This window comes from Periplaneta americana, chromosome 10, assembly GCF_040183065.1.
Source record: "Periplaneta americana isolate PAMFEO1 chromosome 10, P.americana_PAMFEO1_priV1, whole genome shotgun sequence".
Lineage (NCBI taxonomy): Eukaryota > Metazoa > Arthropoda > Insecta > Blattodea > Blattidae > Periplaneta > Periplaneta americana.
Window position 1 is genome coordinate 73,045,249 of NC_091126.1, and position 23,680 is coordinate 73,068,928.

A 23,680-nucleotide genomic window follows, 5' to 3' on the forward strand; every position below is an offset into this window, starting at 1 on the left:
TTTGGAAGTGTCTTAGAACTCTCTGTAAGTGAAATTCAAATTTTGTCGATGTGATATAAATGCAAAATTCAATTATTTAATTTCCCATTCACCGGCGAGTAAATGTAGGACTACAGTTCTATCATTTTGTTCATCACGGAAAACGAAACATAAACTTCCTCCAAACCGATAAAGATCATTTTAATAATTAATGATCTATTAATAATGAATAATCTAAGATGCACATTTGCATCTTCGTGACTTTGGATTAGTATTAATATCTTTGGAAATGACATAGAACATATAAAATTGTTACACTTTGAAATCTGGTCACCAACCGAAATTGATCTTATAGGTGATTTTTCAAATCTGCATAATTTTATTTGCTGTTAGCTTTAAGTCTCCTACTTACGAACGCCGTATTAATTGGACTGTTATTTGGCGTCGGTTGAATTAATGATATTCTTGTGAGGCAAGTCCAAGCATACTCCATGATATTACCTACCATTGACTTTACATTCTGGGAAAATATTAGACCAAAACCCAGACAGGCAATATACCTAACATAAGTCCTAGTGTAAGAGTCCAGCTCGCTAACCCCCAAGCCCTATATGCTGCTTAATGCAGTATTGCTAGACCATCCATCTGTAGACAAAAAAAAAAATATATATATATATATATATATATATATATATATATATATATTTTCCACAAGTCAGATGTTCGAAAACAGCTGTTACATTTAATCGTGTTTCTTTTTCCTCAGTTCCGGATGGGAAGCCGACCATCACCACGGCGCACAACACCAGCGCAACGTCCCTGCACATCAGCTGGCGCCCGCCGCACCGGGACACCATCCACGGCGAGTTCCTGGGCTACCGCATCGAGTATCGCCCTCGGGACCGCGGTCCCGAAGCCGTCAAGGAGATATACATCCGGGACGCCAATGTGGACGTGAGTGTTAAAGCCATTCTCTGTAGACTCTTTCAAATGGGAAGGGGTTTGACCTTGACAAGTATCTGAGCACTGTTCAAGCAGAAGCGTGCAACTTTGCCGTATTTATTTCCAACTGTGAATGCGTAATTTGATCCAAAAGGAAAGCTATATTATACTCGAAACAGTATATGATGTCAACATTTACATCCATGTAATGTGGACCTCACAATTTTGTGTCCGATGCCACAATTACATTCATTACAGATATAGCTTTTGTAGACGCTTTTCTAATTTAGATTCATATCTCTTACTTACATTCCCTCATTATTGTAGCCTCCTCTTTCCCTTACACTAATTCAGTATTTACTCTGATCTCTAATTTTGTCCCCATCTAAAGTGTTCACTATTCCCACCTTTAAAACATAACGACTTAATTTAGATAATTCAAAATTGACACTTTCACTCCTTTCTTGATTTCCAGTTCACGAAACAGTATATGGTGAGGTGCCAAAAAAGGCTGGCACTTAAATGCTACCAACATTGAGCCTAAAGTACTAATATTACCAGGCTTAGGATTCGGGATACTAGCAACCAGTGTACACACAACTTCACTATGGAGTTCCTTGAACATACTATAGTGTCGGCCTGGTTGGCGAAGTTGGTATAGCGCTGGTCTTCTACGCCCGAGGTTGCGGGTTCGATCCCGGCCAGGTCGATGGCATTTAAGTCTGCTTAAATGCGATAGGCTCATGTCAGTAGATTTACTGGCATGTAAAAGAACTTCTTCGGGACAAAATTCCGGCACACCGGCGACGCTGACATAAGCTCGGCAGTTGCGAGCGTCGTTAAACAAAACACAGCATTTAACATACTGTAGTAGACAGATATACTGTGAATGTAAGCAACGACGTCGAAGTGCTTCGTTATATTATACTGTTAATAGTACAATCTAGTGATGGTGGAAAATGAAGTAGAATACATACCTCACAAGTTTTCATGTCCCTCGGCGACGTTGAAGGCGTTAGCGTTGCAATGAACAACCATGTACATACTTGCAACTAGTTCGAAAAAACTGTTCACTTTGAATTTAAAATGCACTGTGATGGGCTGAGTTCGTTTCGTAGGGAGAGACGGAAGATCACGATCCGGATTGTACACTAACGCAAGGTAAATAAAACTCAATGCGCCACCTCACTCCATCTGTACTCTGTTGCACTGTTAACTTCACTTCATTCTTAAGTTGTCTCGGATCCTAAGCCTGAATATTACTAAGTAATGCGGAAAATTCTGGAGTTGCAACTTAGTACATCACGTTACATTGTACCAACTGTATAATATTATTGCTGTTACAAAGCAATTAGCAAAGTTTGAACACATTCTTCCAAATCAGATGTTTTAACTTCAGTCTTTTTCTTTTCACAGGCTACTCTTAAAGTATTTAGAATGTTACGGTCTATACCAATATTAAGACATCTCTAGTGTAAAAATAAACATATTGGTAGAAAAAGTGTAAATTATGTTTTATTTAACTACGCTCGCAACTGCAGAGGTTACATTAGCGTCGGCGGTGTGCCGGAATTTTATCCCCCTGGAGTTGTTCTTTACATACCATTAAATCTACTGACATGAGTCTGTCGCATTTAAGTACACTTAAATGCCATCGACTTGGGCTGGGATCGAACCCGCAACCTCGGAAACAGAAGGCCAGCACTTTACCGACTACGCCACCCATACCGACCACGTTGGTAGAAAACTGACTTACATAGGCTACATAAATCATTAGATAATTTTTTACTTTAAAATAAGCATTTCTTACGTCTTTATAAGTTGATGACTGCTTAAAAAGTGACGGAGGAAGTGTGTTATTTAGCAAATGTGCGAATTCTTCAGTCCTGTCTTTATGTAAGAGGAGCCCAAGTAGTGATAGTGCTACCAGTAGCTTGAAGAAACATGACAAAATCAGGTCTGCAATGTCATGTATAGTATTTCTATCTTTAAAAATATTCTGAAGAGGGAAAGAGACAAAAGTTTGAATTTGAATAACATCGTTGTGATAACTGTGTTTCCTGAAATGTATCTGACACCCTGAGAGGTATACAAACTTAAATTAATTCGAAAAGGACGCTGTACGAAGGCCTGGTTTTTATCTGTGTAGTAAAGATGAATTCACTAGCTTTGTAAAGAGAAATTTGATATAACGGCTCTAATTCGTCCATTTGCAGACGTAGAAGAGGAGTATTTTACTTAGACGAGTCTTCGAGAAGTAAAAACCACACATGCAGTAGTTTGATAGGATGTTTCTAACAATGAGAACTGAAGGTACGTGCTGTAAAGGAAGATTAGTTTGTTGTTTGCCATGTTTGGTCCGCGAAGACAGTCGTGGTAGGTAATAGCAATTTTATTGATATGAATAAAAATATGACAAATTCAGGATGAGGTCTTTAAATAAGAACTACAAAATGAAAAAATTCTGAAGCTTTATTAAATTTACAAAGCTATGATGACGACGACAGTGACGAACTCCAGACTGACGAAGAGAATGCCGATTGTGACAATAGCGAAGCCGACGACGAGCCTCTAGTAGTTCCATTGGATTGAAGTATCATGTAACCAACAAAGTTAATTCTAAATATAAACATGTTTTTAGGGAATTTACGAGTATTACTGTAGTAAAACGTTCCACATTAAGATTAGTGCTTTCTTTCGATGGGAACGTGACAGAGGGAATGCAGGAGAGAAAGAAAATCAAAATAACAATCTTGTACAAGTATTTGGTTTCCATTGATTTCTATGGAAACCTCTTCCCATTTGAAAAGAAATGTAGTTATAGCATTCATTCTTGTTTGAAGGGTTTGATTTCATATTTCTCGGCTTGGATATTAGCTTTCAGACAAGTGTAAGAAGTTTGGCTGTGCAGGTAGGTTCAATCTATACCAGCCGTCGGCAAATTTGTACTCACGATGACATCACTGGACGCAAGCCTCAATACATACGAGGTAATATCAATCGAGAAGTATAGAGCACTCCGTTCGGATCCCAGTGGCGGACTCTCAACATAAGATCTGACGTAGACTACGCAATATTGATTTATAGATGGACAAATTATATTTTATTTCATCTTTATTTTTACTGTGCTACAACAACCTAGGAAAATACGTCACAAATTGCCACGTTAATGCAATTCGTAAATTTTCGTCTGCTAGTTACGATCTTTGTTTAGATATTACAAGTTTTCATTCAGAAAACAAATGTTCCTAATATATTGAATATAGATTCAAACATAGCAGCTATGTAGGGTAGCGGCAGGTGACCTATGATAGGACTACACATATTTTTCTATGGAGAACATTTGAAATACATCTAAGCCAGTCTCGTGTGCTATACAATGGTAACGTTTTATGCCCTCACTTATTTCCAGCTCTCTTAATAACACGAGACTCCACTTAGTAGACTTTTTTAAAGTCATATTTCGAGTTCCGTATGTTACGACAGATACAAGTTGCTTTACCAGATTCGTTTCTTCTATATATTTTCTTCATTCCTGGAATAACTCCTCTCCTGTTGTATTTCCTTTAAGTGCAATGACATCGGGAAAAATATTCTTATACAGAGAGATCCTTCGTAACTCCGGGGTGAACATTACCTATTCTACTATATCAATATCTGTGTTTCCGCCTAAAGCGAGAGATTAGAGCACTGTTTATGTATCTTTGACTTTATTTCTCGTTCAGCTAGTATTTCAGTATCCCTTGTCCTCCTTTGTATTGTTCGTGTGGATAATTTCATACTGTTAAAAACATCAGATTATTCGGGACAAATAATGTTAGCAACTTTATTCAGACATGTTTTAATGAACTGTCCTTCATTATAGCACTTCAATGATTTTGCGATTTCCAAAGCAATAGCATAACTTGCATGGAGGTCCCTTCGACTCATAGCTTGTTTCATCATATTTTAGTACCGTAAATGTTATTTGAATTTAGTTTCTTTTATGTATTAATTGCTTCGCTCCGTCCAGCCCTACGAAAAGAAAATTATATCTATACTTATTTCTTATTGTATAGTGTATCCATTTCCGTTTACAATTACATTTGATATGTTCTTGCTAACCTATGGTTTCGTAATATTCTTATGACGTGTCATAAAGTCGCTAGATGTTTGATTTATAAGTGCCTATTAGAATTTTAGAACAAGAGGCGTATACATTGTTACCATACAGTATGCACAACAAATACTGTTTCTCCCATTCTTCCTTACACATACGTTTCCGAACAGACGTTGAAAATTTAGAGAAAGAAGCATTTTAAATCTGATAAGGTAACCCGCCACTGATTGATGCCTGTGTACTGGTGTTGTAGGGGAGTATGATAGAAGGGAGGGGATGAAGCAAAAACAGTTTACTGCGCTGCCCCTGCGACGTCACTATTGCTAGTGATCACGATGACATTTTTGCCGATCTCTGATCTATACAAACGCCACGCATTGTACGTTAAGAAAATCTTCTTCCCGGAGACAACTACTGTCCTCGCTAGCATTCCAATTAAGTATAAGGTCAAGTAGAACTATTATTATACAAAAAATTCTTTTGTTGTAATTGTTCTATAAAAGATATGGAAATTTAAAAAAATTAAGTCATGTGCTACTTCGGACATATATGAAGAATTCGGAGTTAAATTTATTTATTTATTTATTTATTTATTTACTTATTTAATTTGCCATAATTGATAAAATTAAAAAAAAACAGTGTGTCATAATGGCCTTCTGTGTGGGCTACTGTGATACACTTATAGAGGTATTCTGATACAGTGCTATAAATCTGGTCATATTGTATAGAGTAATGAAGAAAGGCTATTGTGATACACACAGACGGTTAATGTATCACATACAAAAGTTTGGTTGAAAATACATAAAAGTTGACTAAGATTTAGCGAGTTCTATAATGAGCTTTTCCCCATAAAATTTACACAATTTACTTAAACATTAACACTTTACTGCCAATGCTAGAAAATTCCCGTGTTTCCCAATATTTTTTTGTGTGTAAGGAAATAGATTGAGAAAATTATTATAAAGTTTGTATCGCCAAAATACTCTTAAATACATATTTTTAAATAATGATGAATATATTTTCCAAAGTTGTGCGATATTTGAGCAGTAAGAAGAATGACTATTAAGCTAAATTATTAGGTAAACATGTAAAGTAAGTTTAAGTGTGTAATTTTTTAACTTATAGAGCACTGTAGGTGCCGATTCAAACATCACTCAAAAACTGAAATATTATGAAATATCCCTCAAGAGGTAATACATTATTTTAAGTTAGAAAATTAGTTAACCTGGTCTGTTTATTTCATAGTAAACATAATATCATAATAGCCCTTTTAGCGTATAATAATAGCTCTAAAAAGTATATCATAATAGCTACAAAAAGTGTATAACTTAATAATAGCCCTAAGAATTTTATCACAATAGCCTTTCTCATTCATACACTAATTACTGCTAGGGTGATCAAAATTCAGAACTTTTCTTTAGAGAAAAATTAAGCTGACACTATTCTGAGTAAAAGGAAAATTAAAAAATTATTCTATATTTATTCTTTAAAGAGCAAAGACGAAAGAAACCGAGCATCTCATCAAAATTTTGAACATAAAAACTGTCTTTTTAAAATGCATTTATGAGGCTGAAAATCTTGTTTTAATTTTCTTCAATATTTCTTCTTAAATAGCATAAATTGTACTTGCATAATTGTAGTTTTAAACATTTTTAAACTTAGATTTTGGCACATTTTAAAGTCTATATCACACTGTATTAGCCCTACTTGACCCTACGTTATTGCTGATTTATTTTAGTAGGTTATTTTATGACGCTTTATCAACAGCTTAGGTTATTTAGCATCTGAATGAGATGAAGATGATAATGCCGGTGAAATTATTCCGGGGTCCAACACCGAAAGTTACCCAGCATTTGCATATATTAGGTTGATGGAAAACTCCGGAAAAACCTCAACCAGGTAACTTGCCCCGACCGGGAATCGAACCCGGGCCACCTGGTTTCGCGGCTAGACGTGCTAACCGTTACTCCACAGGTGTGGACTATTGCTGATCATAACACAACGTTGTAATAGTATACTAATGTAGTCCTATACTCGTGTTGTGAAATGTAATTGTTTTAGGAATAACGAATTCTTGGAACACAACTGCAATATCACATTTTGAAGCAAGTATTACTTATTTGAATTATATGTAGACAGATATTTTCGAACTATAATGATTAAGAAGTGATACCTCTTATCTTAAATATGGTTTATATAACGACGCTCGCAACTGCAGAGGTTACATCAGCGCCGCCGCTGTGCAGGAATATTGTCCCGCAGTTCTTTTACATACCAGTAAATCTATTGACATGAGCCTGTCGCATTATATAGCATAGTTTTTGTACATAGCCCTAGGTTTATGGCATTTATTTATTTATATTTACATTTACGTTTATTTTATTTTCATTGCTGTAATAGTTGTAATTTTATTACTGTAATTATTGTGATGTTATTGTATATTATATATCACTGCCATCGGGTGTATAAGCAATTGTAGTTTTAATACATACATACATACATACATACATACATACATACATACATACATACATACATACATACATACATACATACATACATACATACATGCATATTACAGTAGGCTGGCTAGTATATAAGGATATGTTATTTGGGAAGATAAAGAGGTTAAAAGTCAGAATTAAGTGATAAGGGTCCAAAATAGGTTACTTATATATCCTGTAAATAAGCTAGAATATTAGAGGATGTAATTTATCTGAAAATAGGCTCATCAAAAAGGTAGTAAATATGTAAATACTGTAAACATTTAAATGCTAGAATATGTAAATAGATTCTTGTACTTCATAGGTTAGGAATAGGAAAATAAGTTAGTTTGAGAAGTACCAATATTATCTTGGCAGTTACACATAGTAGATGAACTACACTAATCCATATTTAATCTAGAACGGCAACATAATATATAATGCAAATGGATTATGTACTTGAAGGTAAACCAAGGCATGTAGTATTACTTCTCATTTGTAATGGAACATGCTGCTCAAAAAAGGGTATAACATACATACACACATATACATACATACATACATACATACATACATACATACATACCATATTGTATAACATACACAGACAGATGAAGAGTCCACTGCAAGAATGATGGATGTCACTTTCTTGTCAAAAATGAACCAAGACTGTCAATGCATATCTTAAGACATATAGAATCTACATAGAGAGTTATATGACATTAACACTGATAGTCATTGTCCAGTAATGATCGGAAAATCACAGTTAAGCTTTGAGCGCTAAGCTTTTCAAACTTTCAATTGCTTCTCCTGCAAAATGTATTCCAAATGACGTCCATCATTCTTGCTGTGGACTCTTCATATTTAAGCACACTTAGAAATGCCATCGACCTGGGCCGGGTTCGAAACATTGCAACCTTGAGCACAGAAAGCCAGCGCTATACCGACTATGCTACTCAAGCCGACTCTTATCTATGAATTTGCAGGTGAACCAGGAGAGTGTTTTAAAAATTAATTTTTCTCAAAATTGACAAACATTTTATATATGTTCTGTTTTCCAAGATCTTCTACTCGAGGACAAATTTTATTAGAGTTCTGTCCAATTTTTTGAACACAGTAACAACGTAGTTCATGTAAGTGATAATATTGTTAAACTAAATGACCATTTTTGTAGATACGAGGTATCACTTATTAGCCATCGACTAGTTCTTCGCTCTGCACGAAGGCATTTATTCGCTGTAGAAGAACATCTTATGGCGTCCTCACAAAATTCCATTCCTCTATCAAATGACTATTAGTTAGTACCGTAAAATGAACATGAAACGGTCGGGAGGACCGGAGTTCGATCCCAAGTACCAGCTATCCTGATTAGGGTTTTCCGTAGTTTCCCAGCCCCTCCAGGCTAACGCTGGGATGATGCCAATTTTAAGGGCCACGACCCAAATCGTCCCCAATCCTTCATACCCCTTCATCATCACTTCTTATTTATCAAACTACCATGTTCCCGCGACAGGTTTGCTACGTGATCGACCGATGCATATGATAGTAAAAATTCAATCACGAAATAAGTCTCCGAAAAGATGGAAAAGTAACCTTCGTAATAATGAATGTTTACTTTAAAAATAACAAATTCTGCTGTTCTGAAGTAGTATTGTCGGTTAATGGAATCTCTTGTGATGAACAGATTGCTGTAGCAGTAATCTTTGTTTACTCCTCCGTTATCGAGTTTGGTCGCTAATTCTCATATTGCAAGCAGATGCTGCAGTGTTGCTCGTTTCTTTTTTGTACATCGAAGGGCAGAAAACGCGTTGGAAAATACGATTATCCTGTTCTCCGACTTGATGCTCGTTCTTCTATTAACGCTTCACTCCCGTCTTGAGTTCGCGAAGTCTTTGTTTCAATACAAACTCAAACATAAAATCTTGGAGCTGCTCTGTTAGAAACAGAAATTCGATCCGAACAAATGTAACATCGTAAAATTCCTTTGCAGAAAGAAAAGTTACATTTGTTCGGACAAATTTCTGCACATTTAAAAACGACAGAACTTAAATCCTTTCAGTAATTTATTATCTTAATACAGTGCTCTCTTAAACTGATTGAGCATATTGGGAATTAAATCAATGACTTAAAAAAACACGCAATGAAATAATTCATATACAACAATTTTTTCTCCAAAAGAAAGCAAAAACGAGCTAAATTGTATTAAAAATTGTTTGAAATATCTCAAAGAATAATCCCCTGAAATTAATTGCATATTATATGATGTAATATGTGATACGATATGATATCATATGATATATGATATGATATGATATGATATGATATGATATGATATGATATGATATGATATGATATGATATGATATGATATGATATGATATGATATGATATATATGTAACATATACAGTACATATTATAAATAATGTAAATTCGCTGTTGTAATGCTGTTCTTCGTAGTATACAGTACATATTATAAGTAATGTAAATCCGTTGTTCTAATGCTGTTCTTCGTAGTATACAGTACATATTATAAGTAATATAAATCCGCTGTTCTAATGCTTTTCTTCGTAATATACAGTAGGATAAGTAATGTAAATCCGCTGTTCTAATGTTGTTCTTCGTAGATGCAATACATATTATAAGTAATGTAAATCCGCTGTTCTAATGTTGTTCGTAGTATGCAGTACATATTATAAGTAATGTAAATCCATTACTCTAATGCTGTTCTTCGTAGTACACAGTACATATTATAAGTAATGTAAATCCGCTGTTGTAATGCTATTCTTCGTAGTATGTAGTACATATTATAAGTAATGTAAATCCGCTGTTCTAATGCTATTCTTCGTAGAATGCAGTACATATTATAAGTAATGTGAATCCGCTATTCTAATGCTGTTCTTTGTAGTATACAGTACATATTATAAGTAATGTAAATCCGCAGTTAAAATGCTGTTCTTCGTAGTATGCAGTACATATTATAAGTAATGTAAATCCGCTGTTCTAATGCTGTTCTTCGCAGTATGCAGTACATATTATAAGTAGGCCTAATGTAAATCCGCTGTTATAATGCTGTTCTTCGTAGTATGCAGTACTTATTATAAGTAATGTAAATCCTCTGTTCTAATGCTCTTCTTCGTAGTATACAGTACATATTATAAATAATGTAAATTCGCTGTTCTAATGCATACTGCATTGCAACGAATTTAACTCAAAACTGCAGTGAATAGAAGCCAGCTGTATACTAATACCCTAACCTTGAATTCACTTCAGCCTGTGTTATCTGCCCATTCTACGTAACACAAAATATTATCGATGTAGGGGAATTGTACACACTTTCCTCTGCAGTCGCTTTCGTTCTATAACAGTAGGGTAAAAGGCCGACGGCATTTACTTCTGCGAAAACTTTTTCTCTGTCAGCTCATAACACATCAAAATACGTGAGTTGGTCTACAGGCTTGTATTGTTAGTCTTATATAATTATGTTAAATGCTCTTTTAATTAACTAATTTATACAGTACTACTATTTGTTTTTTTTTTTTTATTTGAGTGTAACTTTCGTTACATTTGCTTCAAATGTAATTTATTTCCACTTCCTGGAAATCAACATGCATAGTTTACGATTTACAGTACACTTCAGTATCGCAATGAAATTGGGTCACTTAGAATGTGCCAGGGATGTATAATAAGGCACTGAGTACATGTGAAAATAACAGAGTTGTAGCTCTGTTTCGAGCACACAAGAAAATTAATAGCATTAGTTGAGTACTTTTTTGCCATAACAACTTTTAACAAGCTATGTAACATGCAACAGAGTTATTTTTATTTGTTTTTCTTGAGCTGCTGGTTGTACTTGGCTTGCAGCAATCCAGTAACGAGGTTCAGTCTTTCTAAAACACGGCGTACACCAAGATCTCCTTTTATCTCCCTGTACTTAAATAATGCAGAATTGTATAAATATCTGTACTATAAACATTTTAGCGTTTCCTGAAAATAGTTCCATTTTATTGGTCTAAATTGTATTTTCTTTTGTTTAGTAAACTGTACTGGATATTACAGCACAAAATAACATTTGATGAAATAATATTAATTCGATTTCAGTGTCTGAAGGGAGGTTATAATTACAGTTCTGAAATTATATGTTTATGTCTAAAAGAAATCCTTCTAACAATTATTCTCCCTTTAGGGATGGCACGTACTGGGACTCTTCTCGTACGCAGGCCGCTCGAATAGGCATTGTACTACCCGGGATGCAATAGTGCGCAAGCCCTAAGGCCCCGCGCGCGCAGATCCTGCTGCATACCGCCTCCGAACTCCCCTAGAGGCTATACAGGGTGTTAAAAAGTATCAAATATTTTAGGAGGTGCCAGTATGCATCAAAACAAGAAAATAATATCTAATAAACATGGATCCTACAACACATACTTTCTGACATCTGAACGTTTGTTCATAGGAGGTGCTCAATGTGACGTCCATTCATGGCAATACATTCCTCTGACCCTCGGTGTAAGAAATGACGCACTCTTTGTAATTTGTTTTAATACGTTAATAAGAAAGTCCTGATAACGATCCCCATTTAATCTCTGTGATATCACGTATGGCCCTATTAATCTAACACCAAGAACGCCTGCACATTAGTTGTTTGATTATTTATCGGTGTTGATGCCTTGTTTCTTCAACTGCATAGGGATTTTCATCAGCCCACACTTGCTGATTACGAAAATTCACAACATCATCTCTGCTGAAGAGAATATGTACGTGAATTACCACAAATATTATCAGAAAATGCAGGCTCTAAATTTCTAAAATGTTATAAGAAAATGAACTCACATTTTGACAAAAATTACGAATTACCACAACAAGACTTATCAGAACTTAAATATCTGATAAAAGTATAAAAAGGTTACTAATAATATTTTTCAGACCAGTTTTATCAGAGTATGAAAAAAAAACAAAAGAATTCTGCAGTTACGTCATTTGGTAACCGTAACATTGTTATGGTCTCTCTGACATTTTTACTATTTTTCTTGCATGTAATAAACACTGATTTCTGAAAAGTAAATTACTCTCAGACATGTAGAGTTGTTTATTTTAATACAGTTAATTTTTTTATTTGTCCTATATAAAACATATTAAAATTTAGAGAATGTTTTGTGACCTAATTTTTCTATTTTCAAAGAAATGGGCATTATTGTAGTCTACCTTTTGCATAAATTCATGTTAAATTAGTGTACACAATTTCAGAATTCTATCTAATATTTTTAAAGTTATGAAATAATATGTGTGAAAATTTTCAAATTTTGGAAAATTTAATTTAAAGTAAAAAGGGAATTCTAAAAAAATATTATTAATGACCTTTTTAATACATTTATCAGATATTTAAGTTATAAGTCTTGTTGTGGTACCTTGTAGTTTTTGTCCAATTGTGAGTTCATTTCCTTTTAAAATTCTAGACATTTAGAGCCTGCAGTTTCTGACAATATTTGTGGTCGTTCACGTACTTAAACCCCGAAACCCGCTCATATCCGCTACCAAACTTTTGTTTTCAGTATTCCTTTTGACGTATCAATATTCCATGCCAGGGCTGTCAATTACGGTATGATTATCTGGTAGTTTGCTGTATTGTAGGGCAGAGAAATGCATTGGCATGAATGGACGTCACATTGAGCACCTCCTATGAACAAGTGTTCAGATCTCAGAAAGTATGTGTTGTAGGACTCATTTTTATTAGACATTATTTTCTTGTTTTGATGCATACTATCACCTCCTAAAATATTGGATAGTTTTTTTAACACCCTGTATGATTCCTTTATCATATCGCGTAGGGCTCACCGCGGTTCCTCAACCCCGGTCCCACAAGTTACCATGAGCCCGTTGGAGAGCCCAAGGTGCGTAGCGCTACCACCAACAACGATGACCATATATCTACGGGGTCCAAGTCCAGCGGCAGAATGAAGCTGACTCTACTTCGTAGCAAGTCCTAAATCTAGGAAAGAAACTGAGATTGTTATGAAATAGGGGAAGTGAAATTATAATGGCAGGATGAATCCGAGGTCCAACACCGAAAGTTACCCAGCAATTCTACTTCGATTAGTTGAAGGAAAACCTCGGGAAAACCTCAACCAGGTCACTTGCCACAAACAGGATTTGAATCCAGGCCCGCTCGTTTTCTCGGTCAGACGTGCTAACCATTACTCCAAAACGGTGGAAAACAAGAATTAATCCTCTCTTGCCATTGTGTGTACCTTCAGATTAGTTTTCGTCCACATATCCAGAGATTTTGTATGGTCACTTGCTCTAAGAGAGGCACAGGGATTTGTTTTCGTGAGAATCTGCTATAGCTGATAGAAAAATGATGGAGCGATAATAAGTGAAACGAGACGTTGCTCTTATTTCCTCTCTATTAAATCAGGAAATCTTTCTTCTTTATTTCCGTCGAATATAGCTACCACTCGTTCATCAGGAAATATCAAATATCTTCTTTGTTGATTGAAAAAAATATGATTTTTTTTCCTTTCTGTTCTATCAAAAATATCATATCACAGCAGAATCCATAAAATGTTATTAAATTTGCTTCTTTGTCTTCCAAAGGAATTCTGTTTCATATCCATTAAATTGAACTGTCTCTGTGAAATTCTGGACAAGTTCAATTATGTTTTCACTTACTTAGTCCAATAGCATTCTTCCCTTGATGAGCGAGTATTGCATCTCTTACGTCGCTCTCTATATACTGTAGGCCAGCGGTGACCAAAACTGGAGCTGCAGTGATTACATGCGACAGACAGCCTATGAAGAAAGGAGACGGAGGAAAGATACTTGGCATGAAAACTACAACCAGTGGTGGTTCCTGCACTAACATCTTGATCAATCCCGCGGATAAAAATTTCAAGCTTTGCTGTATCAACAATGTCACTGCTGTCATCAAGAGCAAGTGAATAATACACGATTTTTCTTGCTTCTTTTTTTAACCTTCCCCTTGAATATAATCATGAATTTTCTAAATTCTTCTCTCGATACTTGGTCGAGAAATTCCTAGTTTTTTCAAAATTAAAACTTCTTATGGACAAGGTACTTAAGCTATTTTAATCATTACTCTTTTGAGAAATTCTATTCTATTAAAAAGCTTTAGAGCAGTAGATATTTCAAACCCCATTAGGTATCTGATTTCCTTACATTTATTTATCTCATCTTTCTCTTCCTGGCTACGATTTAAGACGTGCCAATTCCTGGCATTTAACAGTTCGTTGGCACATAATATTGAATCAGTTTTTCTACAATACTGTATTATTATTATTATTATTATTATTATTAAATGAATAACTAATAAATAGTTATCCCCATCTAAAGATTAAGAAGATTATAACTAAAATAAAGCCTAATAATTTTATCCTTCTAGGGAGAAGATAAAAAAATGTCAATATTCATGCACGTACAGAAGAATTATAGAAACACATACTTAGTGGTCAGTAATAATAATAATAATAATAATAATAATAATAATAATAATAATAATAATGTTGATGATGATGATAATAATAATAATAATAACAATACATTATTCAGCGTGGCAATTAATGTTTCTATATGCTCCTAATTGAACCGTTGAGCAAAGTAAACAGATTACATTTTGTCGGAGAGAACAAAAAAAAAGTTATTCTCATTCTTTACGAAACCACTTCTTACTGCTTGTAGAGGCAGAGTTTGTAGAGCGACATGATACCGCCACTGCTTGCCTACATTACGTGAATGAAACAGACAGCAATGTACAGGAAACTATTCGTACCCGTTTTGAATGTCTGTGATCACACGATGTAATCACGACACCCGCTTTGTTCACCTCTGATCTAGGCTAACTTTCAAGGTAACCCTGCACTGCCCCTGCTAAACTTTTTTTCGGAGAGTGCACTGCGTGTTTTATTTCCCTTTATCGCCGACACTATTAGGTTACTTTATTTATTTATTTATTTATTTATTTATTTATTTATTTATTTATTTATTTATTTATTTATTTATTTATTTATTTATTTATTTATTTATTTATTTCTATCACAAATCTATCACTATTTATTTATTTATTTTTCTTTCTTTTCGTTTTTCTTATGGAAGCCATCCTTATAATGATACAAATCTAGGCCTTTTAGGTATATTTCTTTCTTCTCCATTAGGAACAAGAAATATCTTCATGTCTCACCGAAGAATATAAAATTCTGTTCGTTTTGAAATGGGAAGCAAAAAATAAATTTATTTACTTTTAAGGATTTGAAATGGAGATTTTCTTTTTCTTCTGTACGGAATTTTCGGAACAAAAATAAAATCCCTTTCCTTTCATTCAATAGAAGAACATGAAACATGTTTCCTTCTCTTCCCACTAAAACGAGAAATTAATGTTCAATCGAATCGTTTCTGAGCATGACTTCATTTGTGAGGACTGTTGAGTACAACCCCGTGGAGAACTCGGACAGAGACCGAGTGGAGTGGCCCCTGCTTTAGACGATGCTCGATGTGTGAGCCTCTTCTTCCCTTGTTCTTGCACATGACGTCACGCACGTTAGTCATAAATCTTGGAGCACATAATCAGTGATTGTTCCCCCCAGTTAGCACATTAATTGATTTATGAGCTACCTCTGTCGTGGAGATTGTTCGCAGAGTTCTGCTATTTTCTCCAAAGTCCCTCCAGAATAATACCTTCACACCACCACCGAACCTTGCGATTAGTGGTAATCCACCCCAAAATGTTGTACCCGTCACCCGCAACTGTATCAAATATTACTTCCAAATGCCAGGAAGAAATTAGCATCGAATGCTACAGCTTACTAAACATTACTGAAAATGAATACAGTTGTAGTGAAACCTTCTTACTATCCCATACGAACAAAAAGAGGGAAGTATTCCTATAACACAGCGTAACAAATTTTAAATTTTTCTATGCGCTAGTCAAGTTATACATATTTTCTATATAATTTGAGCCTCCTGAACACGAATATGACATTAAAAACAGTTGTTGGTTTTGGTTTTTGATAAATTTTAATATTTATATATATTTAAAATACTGCCTTATATAATGACAATAAGGTTTAAAAATATTTATTTATTCACTCATTTATTTATTTATTTATTTATTTATTTATTTATTTATTTATTCTTGTGTAGTTAAGCCCATCAGGCCTTCTCTTCCACACCACCAGAAATACAAATACAATAATAGAAATAAAAAGGAAACAAATACACTATAAACAAAGTAAAGCCACACAAAAATATACGCAGGTTGCAGTTCGCCGTTCAGAAGATTATCGCTTTCTTTTTCTATATTTTCTTTTATACTGGGCATCAGGTACATCACGAGCTAAAGTCCAACAATAGGCTGCTAGCATATTAGTACTCAACTGTCCTTGGTATCTTTTTTCCATAGTTGAAATTTCTTGTTGAAAGCGATCACTATGCTCTTCATTGAAATCGCCACAATTCTAAGGGAAAAAGTCAAGATGGGAGGGAAGGAAGTGAATTTTCAGGGACATGTTACAATCCATAATTTCATTCGTCAATAGTAAAAATTTTGCACTAGTTCTTCATAGTTCTCACTTCTACTGTGACCAAGAAAATTTAATACAACTTCCTTGAATGCAATCCAGGCGGCTCTCTCTTTTCCTTCCAACAAAGATTCGACGTGATTGTCCTTCCATATTTCTCTAATTTGTGGTCCATTGAAAACTCCCTCTTATTTTTGAGTCACTAATAGCAGGAAATTTTTTTGTATATATTTAAATATTTCTGCTTCATGATTCATCCCTTCAACAAAATTCTTCATTAACCCTAACTTAATGTGTGAAGGCGGTAAAATTACTTTACTTTGAGATATAAGGGGTTGATGAATAATATTTTTCTTCCCTGGCTCTAGTGATTGTCGTTTTATTTAATAATTCTTATCTCGAGCGCGACTGCCCCATTCGCACAGAAAGCAGCAAAATTTTGTGTTACATAATTAATTGCAATCCAAGAAGCAATGCTGCAACCTTAAAATCCGCACATATAAAACATTCGTATTTTGAATATTATCATTAAAGCAAACTTTAAAGAAATACAAGTCTTACACAGAATTCTATCACCACGGAAATCTCCTGGTAAACTAAAGCGATTTCACAGAACGAACCTGTTTCTCCCCCTCCAAATGGAGCCGAAAAGGTCAATAAAACAATTTCCACTTCTAGAAATGGTTTTGACAGTCTATTGCAAATATAAACTACAGTAATGTAATTAAAGCTTGCAGTGAAAGACACGCACGTATCAATTAAAATCAGGTAAACTCAAGCGAATTCATACCGCGAATCTGTTTCACCCTCTACAAATAGACTCGTAAATGAGCAATAATATAATTTCCGTTTCTACAAGTGCTTCTAACATGTTGGCCTACTTATACTAACATTGTTTTCATATAATGGGTCGTCACATTTGTAAAACAAAATAGTTACACGCAGAATACAGTGATTCTTTTAATAAAATGCATAGAAAATGAATTATATTGTGCATCTCGAAAACCCGAACTGATGGAACATTTTGCTTGTTATTTTTTAATTTGTCAGTTTTATGTCTGGCGCAAATTAATTGTTGACCAGTGTAGCACTTCAAATATATATCTGGAGATTCACACAGCCGTACACTATTTTGCACGTAACATTAAGAGAAAATGGATTTTCGTATGTCGTCTTGTGTACAGTCATTTTCCCTGGAAGAATTTTGTTCATAATTAGACTAATGAGTAAATTAATACGAATATTGTACCAAATTAAATATAAACATGTTTTGCCCCTATGGTTTAATGGACAGCGCATTCGGTTCCCAACCAAGAAGTCCCAGGTTCAATATCCAGCCTCGTCGGAAATTTATCTCCATTCTGCGGGGTTCAGTGTTTGTCCCATATCTTCGAGGCGCGTCCAGAATGTAAGTTTCCCTGAGACCGTTTACAGAAAGGAAACATAATTGCATTATAGTACATTATGCAACGAGCCTATAATGATAGTAATTAAGACGCAAGTATGTTTGTTTATGAAACGAGCGCAAGTTTCATACGACTTTATATGCTCGACCATATTTCTAACTTTAAATTATTCAGAAGTATACATTTTATTTGTATCTGACAGAAGATCGGAAGTGACCTTGTTCATAGCTCTTGAATTGTGAGATGTGGGCAGACACGAAAGTATTGATTTTTTCCGAGGAACAATAATGTCATTGACCTTGATGTAATGCAGAGAATGTATAACCTGTAAATTGATTTAGAATTGAAAAACGAGATGACAAATTAAATTTATTTGAATATTATTTACAATTAACGCTAATTATTATAGTAACAGAACATAACCTTCTGCAACAGTATTGGATTTCCAGCCTCCGTGACGTTTCCCTCGTCTTTCGATTGCATATCTGAGAATAATCGAAAACCTGAACTTTAATGAATAGGTGTACTTTAACCCATTACTGCATAGCGTCCGAAAAGTAGGACATGTGTAATAGACTGATTTCTATGGGACTTTTTCTTGTTTAGTACAGTTGGAAGCATTGTTTAGAAGGCAAATTATTACATTGTATTATGGTGTTGCAGTGTTTGAATTCCGCGCGAACATTTGTTCATACCAGCTAATTTTTTACAAGATGGCAGGATAACAGTATTTTGTGACGCACAGCGGGTAAGTTCATTGTTAGTTACTCTGTAATGGTGATACAGAAGTCTGATTTTTATTTTCACATAATGAGTTGAATACTCCAGTTTTCATGTGGTATATAACAACAATAAAATTTTCTTATATGTTGCTAGATACAAGGTGAAATATGGTGCCGTCCGAAAAATAGGACGCCATGCCGTGTGCACTCCTGTAGTATTCTTTATAATATGTATAGGTTTCCATTACATTGTTTTATTTCCAGTCTAACCGTGAGTGAAATTCTGGGGATAATGGAAAATCAAAATAATAATAGTGAGAGTCTAATATATGTATGTGACCCCTCCACAAGTTTTCCATGATATAGATAAAGACAGTGATAAATCGGACAACGAGCATGAGGCTAATTTGAATAATCTTGGCAGCAAAATGCTACTTAGTAAAGCGGAATTACAAAAAAAAAGAAATATGTAATGATGTTAATGAAGATGACATTGTTGATGAAAGTATGCCAGAGTCTTCTAACATAAAAGCTGCAACAAATGATTTTGAAAGTACATTAGATTAAAATGAAGCTAAGCTTTCTCGCACAAGTTATTGCCGTCCGAAAAGAAGGAAGCTAATATATGAAAATTTCCAAGATAGGGAAGGTAATTCCAGGCTAGAAGGCCAACGTACTACTACAACTACAAGTACTATTATTACTACTATAACCACCAACGTGCCGCGCCGTGGCATCGTGGTCTAAGACATCCTGCCTCGGACTCGCGTTACGGAATGCACGCTAGTTCGGGTCCTCAAGGGGGAAGAAAATGCTTCATGAAATTTCGGCCAGTGTATGGGACCGGTGCCCACCCAGCATCATTATGAACTTGTGGAGCTACGATAGGTAGCGAAAATCCGGTTTCGGAAATCAGCTATAACGGCTGGGGAAGGAATCATCGTGCTAACCACACGATACCGCCATTCTGGTTGGATGATTGTCCACCTCTGTTGGCATGTGGACGTGAGACCAGCAGCCGGCTGGTCGGTCTTGGCCCTTCATGGGCTGAAGCGCTACGGATTTTTTTACAATCACCACCATCAGCACCAGCGCTAGCAGCAGCAATAGCAGCAACAGCAGTACCAGCGCTAGCACAGAAACAGCAGCACCAGCGTTGGCAGTACCAATGTTAGCAACAGTGGCAGCGGCAACAACAGGGTGGTGGTCCATCTTCGCTTATTTTCTTGACATTGCCATAATAAATGCTAGGTTTCCGTACAGAAAAATGAAGCCTCAAAACTCTTCAGAACCGCTCCTCAACTTTTGCTGTCTCCTGGCTTTTACAGCACTGAAAAGGCATGGGGTGAGTTCCCACTAAGCAAAAATTGTTTCCATTCCATCAGGAGACATAAGATTTGATGGTCAACACCACTGGCCAGTTGAAAATGAAACTCAGCGAAGGTGTGCTAATTGTACAGGGAAAGCAAAGTTCATCTGCAGCAAGTGTCAAATTGGACTCCACTCTAAATGTTTCTACCCTTACCACAGATAATAGTTTTGTACAATGCGTAGACTTGTGTGAGAAGGGCAGTTGAACCACTGATTCTAATATGTATATGTATTTTCTACATAATAAATACATAAATACTATTTGAACTACAAAAAGGGGTTATTCTATTCAGCTACTGCATCACTGACCACTATGCATAGCGTCCTATTTATGGGACGGTCCTTAATTTTTATCCCAGAAAGTAAATAAAGTTAAAAATGGTAAGAAAGTATTGTTAAGTCATCAACTAGCAAACTTAAACTCAGAAACGCATTTTTCAAGTCATTAATAACTTTATGCAGTAATGGGTTAATGACATGCATTAAAGGACTGCTACCAGGTGTATAATTACTACATTTCGGCATGGTCGAGCATAAAAGTATTTATTGAAACAGGCACAGCAATTGTTGAACTATTTTTAAACATATTTCCCACCGGAATTGAGACATTTGTAGAAGACTGTCAGACACTGGTTCCTATCTCAGGCGGCAAACTTCGGCGACACAGGGATACAAAAGTTGATCCCACGGTATGAGGGATGTCTCAATTCCGGTTAGAAATATGTTGAAAAATAGCTCAATAATATTGCTGTATCTGTTTAAAAGAAATTTTCCTTTTTGTAAACGGCTCTAGGGAAACTTACTTTCTGGACGTCCCTCTTATTTGTATTTGTCGTGCTGATCACACAGTCAGGGAGGCACGCATCGAAATAGTCAATTGTTGGCCACAAGTCACCCTCTACTACCCCTCATTAGATTGTAAGTAGGTATAAAAGTGAAGGCACAATAATAAATCAAAGAAGAAATATAAATAGAATTTTGATGACACTATTGATTAGGAGGCGAATTTCGATACACAAACTTTAAAAATGACGCTGAGTATACACATTAGTTGTGTCTAAGAATATGTGAGGTAAACGTCTTGTTTACGCCGCTTAGGAATTCGAAGTGTCTTCGATAAACGGCATCTCAGATGAAAAGAATCGTGTTCTGTGTAAAACCCACGTCACAAATTTTTTTGTTATTACAAATATGCGACTCTTCTCGTTTTCAAAATATATAATTATTTAATACCGTTTCTATACACGTTCCCATTATACCTTGTACAGTTAGAAGGTGCTATGAAGCTGCAAAAAATGGATTTTATCTGTCTCATGGAAATAGATTTGCAGCGTATCTCGTATAAAAAAATTCGTTTTGATCATGCCGCTTGTCTGCTTTCCGTCTGCGTCCGCGATTTCTCATAACTATTCAAGGGAGTTTGTTCATATTCACATTTTCACCATCCGCCGGTGAAATAATAGAGAAATAACGCACATGACATGTAATAATTAGGACTGGCGGCTTCCAACCCATAACATTGTTTTTTTTTTTTTTTTTTTTTTGTTAGACATAGCCGGAATATTATTCTCACAACATGCGTTGTCACAGTGCATTTACATTTCAAAATTCCTTTGCAGAACGAATAGGCCTAGTTACATTTGTTCGGATCAAATTTCTTCACGTTTAAAGAACGAAACTAAAATCTTTCAATGATTTATCAACAGAAATCTCACTGGAGGTTTTGATTTATCCAGAGAAAATCAAAACTCGAGGAGGATTTACTGTAGTTGACTATTACAAGATTAGAAGAAAGTATATAAAGATTAGAAGAAATAAAGTACCTACTCTAATAAAATAAAATATTGACTTGTTAAAATTCTATTTCACTAATATTAGCTACACATAAACATTTAAACGGAGCCGCCATTTTCAGTTCACTATCTATGCGGTAAACAAATGACGATCGCAAATCATGTTTTATAGTGCCGTAAAGAATTTGCAGTTTAAAATGTTGGCAAACAAAGAAAAAATGGTAGGGAGGTGATAAAAATAGTAGAAAGTAAGTATATAAAAATTAGAATTAAAGTACTGTAGTAAAATAACATAGGTATTAATTGACTTACAAAAATTATGATTCACTGATATTAGTTTCACCAAAACGTTTGAACGGAGCCGCCATTTTCAGTTGACTATGCGGTAAACAAATGACGATCGCAAATCATGTTTTATAGTACTGTAAAGAATTTGCATTTTGAAAGCAAACAAAGAAACAAATGCTAGGGAAGTGGTAAAAACAGACAAATGCTAAGGAAGTAATGAAAACAAATGCTACGGAAATGATAAAATTGTAGCGATAAACAGACGTGATTTGTTGAAACACGTCCTTTCGTATCGTTTTATTGGTCAAAAGTAGTATGACATAGTAAAAGTGTAATAATCATCATACTATACTTACACTGCTCTCTTAAATTGACTGAGCATATTCAGAATTAATTCAACAGCTTTCCGAAAGTATGCTATGAAATGTTTCATATAAAACAATTTTTTCTCGAAAGGAAGTAAAACGGGCAACGTTTTATTTAACTATTTTTGTTTGAAATATATCAAAGAAAAACCCTCTAAAATTAATGGCATTTTATATATATATATATATATATATATATATATATATATATATATATATATATCTGAGCACCTCGCAGCTATAGAAACCACTCACTGTCTCTCGTGTAGTCCGGATTTGTGCTGGCCGGGTCTCGCACCTCGCATGCGTCGGTTCGGAAAAACCAAGGCTTTACGCGGAAGACGGTTTCTGGATTTGAAAAAAATCTCTAGGTAGTGAGTGCGCACAATTCAGATTGTAGGAAATTATATAAAAGAGTATTTACGAGTAATTAACTATTCTCAGAAATTAATGCATAATGAATATGTATGTTCTATTTGCATGACGGACATATTTCTTTCTCTGCACGGCTCCATCCATATGTTCTACTTTTCACATTTTTCAGTGAATAAGCAACATACTAATTTTATCTTCTGATTGTCATATTAAGCTTGAACTTCAAACAATATAATAGTATTAGTAGTATTTATTTATTTAGCCTGGTAGAGATAAGGCCGTCAGGCCTTCTCTGCCTCTCTACCGGGAGATTCCAACTATAATATGAAGAAT

The 23,680-nt window shown here is 35.0% G+C and overlaps 1 protein-coding gene across 1 annotated transcript in view; it reads left to right on the forward strand.

Moving 5' to 3' along the window:
• The first annotated feature begins 806 nt into the window (after positions 1 to 806).
• Ptp99A (Protein tyrosine phosphatase 99A) overlaps positions 807 to 23,680 on the forward strand; it is a 1,121,389-nt gene continuing 1,098,515 nt past the window's right edge. The window contains exon 1 of the mRNA XM_069837673.1: positions 807 to 933. The gene's annotated coding sequence lies outside the window, so the exon portion shown is untranslated. The remainder of the gene's footprint in view (positions 934 to 23,680) is intronic.